The sequence below is a fragment of the Manacus vitellinus genome, unplaced genomic scaffold (assembly GCF_001715985.3).
Source record: "Manacus vitellinus isolate BGI_N305 unplaced genomic scaffold, ASM171598v3 scaffold_42_pilon, whole genome shotgun sequence".
NCBI classification, from domain to species: Eukaryota; Metazoa; Chordata; class Aves; order Passeriformes; family Pipridae; genus Manacus; species Manacus vitellinus.
In genome coordinates this window covers 2,187,743-2,199,036 of record NW_021940553.1, presented here as the reverse complement: position 1 = coordinate 2,199,036, position 11,294 = coordinate 2,187,743, and positions in this window count along the sequence as shown.

The following is an 11,294-nucleotide window of genomic DNA, read 5'->3' as shown; positions in this document are numbered from 1 at the left end:
TTGGAACTGTTGTGTCTCTGATCACCACTTCCCTGCTTTGAATTGCTCCGTAGGCATGTAGCTGCAGGAGCCAGGCTTTATGTTGAGCTGCTGTAGTCAGCAGAGACAGGTCCCCACCCCGGGCCCTTGGACAAAGACTTTTTCCTCACTCTTGCACTATGTGTTTTTTTTGAACTAGCATAAAAGCAGTTCCAACCAAAAGGCTGGTGTGGGTGGGAGAAGAGGCAGGAGATGCCCATTCTAATGGATAGAGCATAGGTTGAGGTCACACAACGAATCCTGCCTAGGAGATATCTCAGGATAAAGCAGCACCCCTGTGCCTTGCACTCGGGCTAAAAGAACTATGGAATCATGGAAAGGTTAGGGATGAAAGTGACACCACCCATTTCCACCCTGCTGCCATGGGAAGGGGCACCTCCCACTGGACCAGGTTTCCCCAAGCCCCGTACAACATGGCTTTGAATCCTTCCAGGGATGAGGCATCTACAACTTCTCTGGACAATCTGTGCCAGGCCCTCACCACCCTCACAATAAAGAATTTCTTCTTTATCCTGCCCTTTGTCAGTATGAAGCCATTCCCCATTGTCCTGTCCCTCCAGGTCCTTGTCCAAAGTCCTTCCCAGGCCCTTCTTTAGCCCCTTTAAGCACTTGAAGGTCTCAATAAACTCACCCTGGAGCTGTCTCTTCTCCAGGTTGAACAAACAGATATGGCTGTGGCTGCATGGACAGCCTGCCAAGGCAATGTGCAGGTACCTGAAGTCAAAAACACCAGATAAAGCTTGTCATTTTAGATGGGTACAGGGACCCTGGGCACTCTGCAAGGCAAAAAGCACACAGCCCATGTGGCTGGTCGAAGTCCAAAACAAACTGCCTCTTTATACATCAGCCATGAGGCTCCTGACTTGTTCCACAGCACCATGTTATTTTTGCCTTATTTCACACACATTTAGGCAACCTGTGCATAATCCTTACAGCTGCATATTTGCACTGTAAATTTACTGGCTGGTTCATTACCCGCTCCTTACACACACGCACACGTACATATAATCAATCATGCACAGTCCATGCCAAGGCTGCAAAACCAATTCACAAGCTGCCTAAAATTAACATAGAAAATGTTGTCCTCAACCATCACGTTTCTGCAGTATGACAGACTTGGGTCAGGTATAACACAGGGTCAGAAATGGTTTAGATTCTCATGTAGAAATGAGCCATGAGGATCTGGGGGGTTTTGGAGGAGCAGGGAACACAGGCCTTATTCCAGGAAGCCACTTTGAGAAAGCTGTGCAAAACAACCCATCGTACTCCAATCCTTATTAGTCCCCTTCCCCTATCACCTCCAAGTTATTATCTGTTTACCACATTTTTAAACTATAACAAAGAAAACAGAATAAAATCAATAGCCGTCTTTACAGCTAGGAGGACAGAAATATTCAGCTCCCCAGTGGGAAAACTGGTTCTTTCTTTCTTCCTTTCTTTCTAATTTTAAACTTCACTTAAGGTTCAGTGATTGAACAAAAGCAGACACAAAATATTGCAGTTATCTGACGTACAGAAGTGTAACATGAAGTCTGCTCATTATGGATAATATTTATGGCAGATCATAACGTTAAATTACAACTCAGCCGCCTCAGCCAGAAATTTGTAACACCACACATGTGCTTCTAATTAAGGGCTTTTGAAGTTGCCCTGGATATTTATTTTCAAGGGATTTAGTGCACTGAACGATTAAAGTTTGCTCTTGTTAGGAGTTCAGCAATCAAAAAAAAAAAATTAAGAGAGATTGAAAATGGACCTCAAACTAATATATACATTCATTTTTGCATGAGTGTGTACGTGTACATCTGTTTATCTATATCCATAAAAAAATAAAAATGTGTGTGTTAACATAGACAAAATAATATATTAAAAAGAGGGAGACAAAGGGTCCTTTGTTTCAAATGTGGTCCGGGTCCAAAATTTGTGACCGTAATTTTGTTTATAGGAAATCCTTTATAATGCTAGTTTAGTGTTTCCATATGGAATTCTCATAGGACTCTTTTCTCCCTCCCCCTCTCCATCTCCCTTTTTTATTTGGATAAGGCAAGAGAAAAGTGAATGTACATTCCAAAGATGCATAGTCATTCCGGATCAAATTCAATGGATTCTGGCAAGAGTTGAAAAACACAGATGCAGTGTTTTAGGTCTCCTGCTGTGCAGCCTCCAGCCATGAGTGTCTGGTTGAGGCACTTTGTAAAATCATGAAAACCCTATTAAATTCATGAAATATGATATACTGCATTTTCTTGCTAACTTTCCATTGAACTGTCCATGAAGATGGAATTTGGCTGGCTTGCTCACAGTGTTCACACACACACACACACTCTCTCAGGGGTCCCTGTGTGCACACCAACAGACACAACCAGGAGCTGCCGCAGTCATTCAGCAGGCTCTTTTTCCTCTTCTCCTGCAACTGAATATTCCTCTCCAAACCAGCAGAGCCTGGATTAAAGCTCAGGAGTTCCCATCAAGCCTGCTCTACCTCTTGCACCACCTAGCTCACCCAGCGACCTCCAGCAATTAAAGAGGTCCTGATGTTTAGGAGGAGGAAAGTGAGCGTCCAACACAGCTGCCCCTCTTCCAACTTAAAACAAAATCCCTCACTAGGAAACTGCCCAACTGAAAGCAGCCTGATATTCTTACTTCATTTCCTATTGGGTTTCACATAATAAAATCATCATATGTTTAGGATTGGGTTTCTGTTCTCCTCTTTTAAATGAAAAAGTGAGAGCAGTCCCCTGAGGAGAAAGGTCTTGCTGTTAAAATTGTCCTGGAGACACAGGCGGTTGCGGCCCCTTGCATGCCTGTCAGAGTGAGAAAAATATGTATTTTGGTAAAGCTGGCCTGCCCTTGCTTATTTATGTCTAGGCACCCACTTGGCTGAAAGTTGTAATAAGTTTAATAAAATGTGCATGTACCTGAGCTCGCTGTGCAACTGTGTGAGGTTTTCTTTACCTCCACACAAGGCAGATGGAGCTCTCCCATAAAATATGTTGTACTTCCAATTGTGTCTTTTATTCAAGGATCTGTAGGTACTTTAGAAACACTGAAATTCATAAATGCTCAGGCCAGACGGGACATTTCAGCAATTCAGCCCATGTAGTACTGACTGTAAATTCCAATCTGTAGCTGCTGTATTGAGAGCAGCAATATTGGCTTCCAGTTTGGAGGTGAAGACTTCAAGAGGAAAGGGATCCACTGCCTTCCCTGGTAGTTTGCTCCAACAGCTAATCAGTCCTTCTGTTAAAAACATTACCAACAATAAATAACCCACTGCTAGATAATACTGCTAATAGGAGGATTTAAGTTGTATGTCTGTGGTTAAGACTGTCTACGGGAGTCTTAACTCCAACGGTTTTGAGCAAAAATTATGATAATGATCCTCCTTTTCTGTCCATGGTCTCTATCAAGTTCTGCTCCACCACATCAACAGATAATTTTTAAGATTTTGTGCAGAAATGCATGGTGGTAATATTTGAATATCTCTTCATACTTTTTGCGCAGTATTTCCCACTTCTGTTGTGTACATTTTCAATCAGTGGAGGTTTGATGCCTATTAATTACGTTCATACCTTTTGATGAACAGTGCTATTGCAAGTAATAAATCAATTCAAGACTAGAAGTTTCTTTGCAAGACAAATATCCAGAAATTTTTCCATTCACTTTAAAATTCCAGATACCTTTGGAATGGAAATAAAGGCTTGAATTTCAGGACCACAGTGCGTGTTTGACACATTCACTGGCCTCATAAATGCCAAAAGACAGACAATAGGCTGTCTGCGATTTCCCATTCAAAATAAGAAGTCCAAAGAAATACCTGAAGTCCCTTAAGTACACACTTTTTTGATATAAATAGTTTTGAACTTGAGCTTGTTTCAAAGTTGCTGTTTCCATAATGGTTAGACGTGAATTCTCTTTGGTTATGACTAGATGATTTACCTTCTGGAGCTGCCTGTGTATCTCCACGAGCTAAAAAGGAGGTCTACAGTCTCTTATTTGGACCTCCTTGTCTTTTTAGGCATTTATTTTGGGTAAGAATCCCTTTTCTATTCCTTAGGAAAACACATTGAAATAAAGACATTTGCCAAAGTCTTGCCACAGCCGTAATTGTCTAAGAATATAAACAAAAATGGATGTAGCAGAGATAAGACTTTTTTGCTGATGTGGTTACAGAGTAGTATAATTCCGTATCATGTACCAGCTAAATTATGTTACATGTCTTTAAATGTCATTGATATTATGATTCATAATACAATACTCCTTGGTCTTCCAATTTCCTTTAAAAATCTGAATCATACATCTGCAGATGCTAAAGGAACATTAATTAGCAAGGTTTATGTTAACAGACATCTTGAGAGGATTAATGTGCAAAAATTAGATAACGAAGTGCATGCCATTTAGGCTTAAAGTGCTACTCCTGCTGTGTCATGTGAACATTTTATGTGGAAAAGCACCTGTATTCTCTGCTGTGCAACAAAATAATGGGGGACTTAACAAGCTTTATTAATTCGATATATATAAAGTGGCACCTACAGGAAGCATGTATTTACTGCTCTCTGCATCATAGCAAGAAAGACTGTTCAAAAGGAACAAGTAAAAATGACCTGGGAATATTTTACTGGATATCCAATGAGCAAGCTGAGGGACAAGAAAATTTGGAATACCCATGGCATTGTCCTTTCCTCCCCGCTCCAACCACAGCCCTTGTTGTTTATAGCACAGGGCGCACAACCCTTTTGACAGGGACTCACCTAACCCTATTGCTCTTTATTTAAACAGTAAAACATACAAAAGGAAATGGAGCTGCTGGATCGAGTCCACAGGAGGCCATAAAGGTGTTCCAAGGGCTGGAGCCCCTCTGCTCTGGAGACTGGGAGAGCTGGAGGTGTTCAGCCTGGACAAGAGAGGGCTCCAGGGAGACCTGAGAGATTCTTAGAGTGCCTAAAGGGGCTCCAGGAGAGCTGGAGAGGGACTTTGGAGAAGGGCCTGGAGGCACAGAACAGAGAGTTTGCAAACTCTCTGTTCCCTGGAGATGTTCAAGGCCAGGCTGGGTTGGGTTCTGAGTACCCTGGGATAGTTACCCTGGCAGTTTCCCTGTCCATGGCAGGGAGGTGGAACAAGAAGATCTTTAAGATCCTTTCTGACCCAAACCATTCTATGATTCTATGGCAAGGGAGAACAATTCCAGATTGAAACACGACATATTTACATTAGAGATTAGGAAGAAATTGTTAACTGTGAGGGTGGTGAGGCTCTGGCACAGGTTGCCCAGAGAAGCTGTGGCTGCCTCATCCCTGGAAGTGCTCAAGGCCAGGTTGGACAGGGCTAGGAGCAACCTGGGATAATGGAAGGTGTCCCTGCTCATGGCAGGGGGTTGGACTGGATGGCCTTTAAAGTCCCTTCCACACAAACCATTCTAAAATAAACAGAAAGCCCAGAAAAAGAATGACATCACACACTTCTCTAACTAAACTCTCTCCTCATTTCTGTATGGTTTGAACTTGGATCAAAGTCTCTTTTTGAATCCACAGTCCTACTTACCTCTGAAAAGAGGATCTCTTGATTCTGCATTCATGCAGTGTATTACAGTGCATCCAGCTCCATGGTCAACACAGAAGTTTCTACCACTCTGTAAATAACACTACCTGGTGGAACACTTATCATTAGGATTGGCAGCAATAGCCAAGGGCTCCATAAATTCTCACTTCCGATAACCACAGCTATCTGTCACTTCAAATCTCATTTGGGGGGGGTTGGATCACAATCTCTCTTCTCCCTACACAACAGCAATAGGACTGTTAAAAAGAAGCATCGTGCTCCTTGCTTAAATGTAATGAAACTATGTTGTCCAGCACACAAGGCATCAGATCCCAAAGCCTTCCCTTCTGCCCCAGGCAAAATTCCAACACGACAATTCAAAACGACCACATCATTACTGGTATCCTGCTTAACATGCATGGGGGTTTGTTATGAAGTAGCAGAGATGGGCACAGATCAACAGTTATTTCCTAAAAATCCTGTTTAGAAAATTTATAAGGGAAAATGCTAATTTGTTCAAATACAGCTCCCTATCCACTTGCAAATCCCAGTGACAAAAAAAAAAAAAAATCACTTCAAATTAATTTGAACTTCTCTCTTGCTTGTGGTGTTCTATTTATGTTACATGTTCTATGGCAAGCTTATATTCTCTAGTGTTATTCGCATTATTCTTATTATTCATATTGTGCTCCCTATGGAAGCCTTAATCATAAATCCCACTGGGCTACATGTTGTGCATGGTCCATTCAAAAAGATGGTCCTGGTCCAAGATAGTTTTGGATTGAAACACGAAACAAGAGAAAAGATTGATACAGACAAACATGGAAAAGCACAAGCACAACACAAGGCAAACCTGGTCAGCTGAGTAGGCAACACACCAGAAGCCTGATCACTGCCATTCTTGTGTTCACACCTTTAGGCTAATTTCATTCAGTTTACTTATTTCTAACTGATTCAATCAGTCTCTCTACCACCACCTCCCCATTTTCCCAGTGAGCCTGGAGAAGACTGATCGAACAAAAGAAAATAGGAAGGAACTGATTAACATCAAATTTGACAAAGCTCTTGAACAGCTTTTCCATGGAAACACCCAGGGAGAAATTTGTCTGATTCTCAGATGCACAAAGATGGATCTGCTTATGGGGTTATAAAATGGGTTGGGTAGTGGCAACCAGGAGGAGGAATTGATAATCCAGGACGAGTTGTGTATATATAGTGGGTTTTTTTAGTTTTAGACTCTACAGAAAAATACATAGAGATATGTTTCAGAACATCAAAAAATATGAATAAAGGCTGTTAAAAACAGAATCTGTACATACGAAAAAAATCTTTTTACAGAGAACAGAGGCCACATATAACTGAAAAGTGATGTTTAATTTCATCGCAATATCACAGAACCATCGAGGTTGGAAGACATCTTCAAGATCACCTAGTCCCACCATCAACCCAGCACCACCATAATCACCCCTAAAATACAGATATCTCCTGAACACTTCAGAGACAGTGACTCCACCACCTCCCTGGGTAACTTATCCCAGTGCCTGACCACTGTTGCGGTGAAAAAAAATTTTTCTAATATCTAATCAGAACCTCCCCTGGCACAATGTAAGGCCATTTCCTCTTGTCATTTGAGACATGGCAAAAGAAACTGACCAGCACCTCACCACAAGCTCCTGTCAGGTACTCACAGAAAGCAACGAGGTCCCCCCCCAGGTCTCCTTTTCTCCAGACTTAAAACCTCCAGCTGCCTCAGCCACTCTTCGTAAGACATTTTTTCTAGACCCTTCTCCAGTAACATTATGAAGTATAATCAAACTTGTACTGCAGATATCCAAGTCAAACTCCTATTTTCTGTGGTCCATGCCTGGAAGTGTTCAAGGCCATGTTGGATAGATCTTAGAGCAATCTGGTCTAGCAGAAGGTGTCCCTGCCCATGGCAGGGGGATGGAATGAGATGATCTTTAATGTTGCTTCCAACACAAACATTCTGTGATATTATGATTTTGAAATAGACACACTTTTTGTTTGGTTCTTTGAAAGATTCCCAACAAGAATACACTATCATCTCTTTTCCCATCCCTCAGAAAAGTAATTTAATCTGTCCAGAACTCTGTACTGTTGCAGACAGGCTACTTCTGCCCCAGATATTTCTTACCATACTAGCTAAAGAGATTGTTTCTGTTCTTAAAGAGAGCACTTCAGGTAAGGTGGCATTTGCTGAACATGTCCTGAGGTTACACTGATTACACTTGTTGTTCAGAATTCACTCATTTACACTACTTACAAAGTACAAGAGATTGTTGTTGTTCTATGTTCAAGATGGAGCCTGCTCTAGAACCAAGACCAGGACAGAGAGAAGCAAGACCACCACACTTCCCTGTCAGGCATCATTTCACAGGGAACTCAGGCTTAGTCTCTTCAGCACACCAGAAAAGTCAAGTCACCTGTTCCTGGTGAGACATCTCAAACCTCCTGAAGCATTTAGAACACTCCGGAAATAAATAAAAGTAACAGAATTTGTACCCACAATCCCAGTCAACACTGGCATTCGTGTGTATAGTCACATGGCCCAAACTCCCCTCGTGCGTGAAGAAGGAATCTGACTATCTTATTTTTTCCAGTGGCTCAAAGTAGTAGAAATTTCAGGCCAATAAGTAGTTGGGCAAAACCTACAGGTCCTCAAGAGCAAAGAGAATCATCCAGGTTTGGAGAGACTGGAGACAGATGTAAGAACAGTTGGTGGCTGTCACTCATAGCTGACTCCTTCCCATCTTCATCGTGGGCTGAGCTCTCACAGGGCTTGTACTCTGTCCCTCTCTTGCCACAATCCAGCCCTCTCTGAATGTAGTAGATATCCAGGATAAGTGGACTCTGAATCCCCACAAATCCTCATGTTCAGATCAGTCATCTGCATAGGTGTGATGCTACAGCTTAGAGAAAAATGCGTGGCTTTTCCTACTCTAATAGCTCAAGCCCACTTCAGCTAGACATTGACAGGAGTTTCTCTGGCAATTAAAAAAATATAAATCCCTCCTTTAATGATGGTACAACAGCTCCCAAATCACAGAGTTGTCCATGAGCACATTTTCCTCACTCCATTTGTCTTTCTAGCCAGTGAATCTTGTGATGGAGGCAATAATAAGTATCCACAGCTTCACTAGGCATGAAATTTCCCTAATGCTGCCATGGGTGACTGCCAACTAAGGCAGGGTTTTCTTCCCCAAAGGTTGTCACACTCAGGTCACTTGATGACTTTGTTTTGTCCCTTTATTTTGTCATCTCACCAGTTCAGCTTGCTGGGCTTTGTAAACAGATTTCTCTTGCCCCATGACAGCATTTTCCACCTACAGGTTTCACACATTTGGGAATATACATAAGTTGAGATCCACAGTGACAATCACTGGCTAAAGTTTGTTTAGCTCCTGAAGAGGCTGTAAGTGTAGGGTGACAAAGACCCTCACCAGGAACCCACTGAAGTCAAGAGAAAGACTTAAAAATTACTTCAGCGGGGTCTGCCCGTAGCCCACGAGGCTTTGATTTCTCAGGCTGTTGATCAGTTGCCTTCCATGAGCACTAATTTTACTGATGTATTTTTCAAAGCAGTTCAGCTATCGCTTGGATAATTTCAAATCTGCCAAGTCAGATGGATGCACTGCATGCCGTGGTCCATAAAAATGAAAGGTCAGCTATTAATTAGCTTCACTTTCAGCTTAGTGACTTTGGAAAAGTCCCTCTTGCAGCCACAACATTTAATTTATCGAGAGATATATTTGGATCTATTTATTTCAAGAGCAAAATTGTCTGGTTTGCTGCCATTTATTTTATAAAAGAGATAATAAAAATGTAATGAGTATGGAGATTCAAAAGTGGAAATGACATGAAGAAAGTAATAACCATTAAAGTAAAAATATAAACAAGTCTATAAACCAAACCCTCAAGACATTTGCCATGTATAATGCAACTTTTATACCTCTTACTTCATAATGCATAACTTTACAAGAAAATTAATTTAATGCTTTTGCTAACCTTACTCAACCCCAATCAAGTAATAGGTAGCAGGAAAAACAATTATATGAACACACAGTAAGCTTTCATTTAGTTCAAGTGGTGATTCAAGTATTTCAATAGCATAATAAAGGCCTGAAATCCATTTAACCAATAGCACTGAAATCCCTAAAACTCTATTTTTCACATGAGACTGCTTGGATACTTAAACCCGCTTAAACTTCTAAAACAGGGCTTTTGTAGGATACTTATCTGTACTGGCCTCTATAAATCTATCAGGTACTTTAGCCATGATGCAGAAATAAGCTCTATATACAGTAGCAGTCTTGCAGGAAGGACAGGGCTTATGGTTAAAGAATGCTGCCAGAAAAACAGCCAGTAATGATGGAGAGGAGCTCTGGCTCCCAGTTTGAGTGGGCAGAGAGGAAAGGACCAACACTCATCAGCCTACCTGTGGTAGGATCACCCATGGCAGAGGGTGTAGCTGTGGCAGCTCACACCACAACCCCAACCCCATCCCTGGAAGTGTCCAAGGCCAGGTTGGACAGGGTTTGGAGCAACCTGGTCTAGTGGAAGGTGCCCCTGTCCATGGCAGGAGTGTAGGACAGGATAGTTTTTAAGGTCCCTTCCAGCCGAAACCATTCTGTGATCCTGTAACAGAGCCCCTGTTGGGATGCCCAGTGGTCACTGTGCCACCCATGTGATGTCAGGCAGAAGACAGCTCACAGGGTTCCATGAAGGGGTTTTCAGAACAGAGGAAAAGGGTTGAAAACTTCTTTAAATCCTCACCTCACTCCCTGAGGTCCTGTCCTAAGCTCCCAGCAGTGTGATTCCCACTTCACTGCAGAGTGAAAGACTGAATCATAGAGATATTGAAGTGGGTAGGTTAAAATTGGGGCATTAGTCCTTACATCCACTCAGAGATACGTGGCTTAATTTTCCCTGTTGTGAGGCCTTTCTGCCTCCTGCTGCCTTTAAAAGACCTCAGACTGCACACACACAGATTAGAAAATAGCACTGACTGTTAAGATGTGTGATTACAGATGTTTCCATAATCACAAGCAAACATGTCTACCTTAAATAGTCCTACTCTTAGGCTCCCCACCTGTAAAATAAGAAATAAGGCACTTCATACACCTTTCCAAAGCTAGGAAAGGATTATTTCTAGAGCTGACTGAGGCCTTAGGCAATGAAGAACCATGTTCAGGAAGTCTAGAGATAAGAGAAAGTATATGGTGCATAAAATATTATTAAAAGGCTTTCAGAAGCAGGGAAAGTTGCTCTGTACTAAAAAATCCCTGAAGGTTTTTCTGCTTTTGGGTTCAGTGATACAGCTGAGATATCTATAATCATACAGAGATTGCAACAGTCTAAGCAGCTTTGTTGGTAGCCAAAGGCAAGATCTATAAATGAATCATTATCATGATTCATATCAATTAGTTTTAAACCTTATGAAAAGCCAAAAGCTCCAGCTCAGTAGGTGGCCTTGTTCCAGGGCCTGATCCCGAGAGGAGCACAGGGCAATCCATGTGTCCTCTAACTTGAACGGGGCTTGAACAGGGACTGCATGCCTTTGAGTCACAATGCTGGGGCTTTGGAGAGATCCTGATCTGCAACCAACCCCGTGGGGACCAGAGTATTCAGGCACTCACATTTCTGCAGGACAGCATGAGCTTAATCCGGGTCTGATAACATCATTCTTCCGTTCGTCT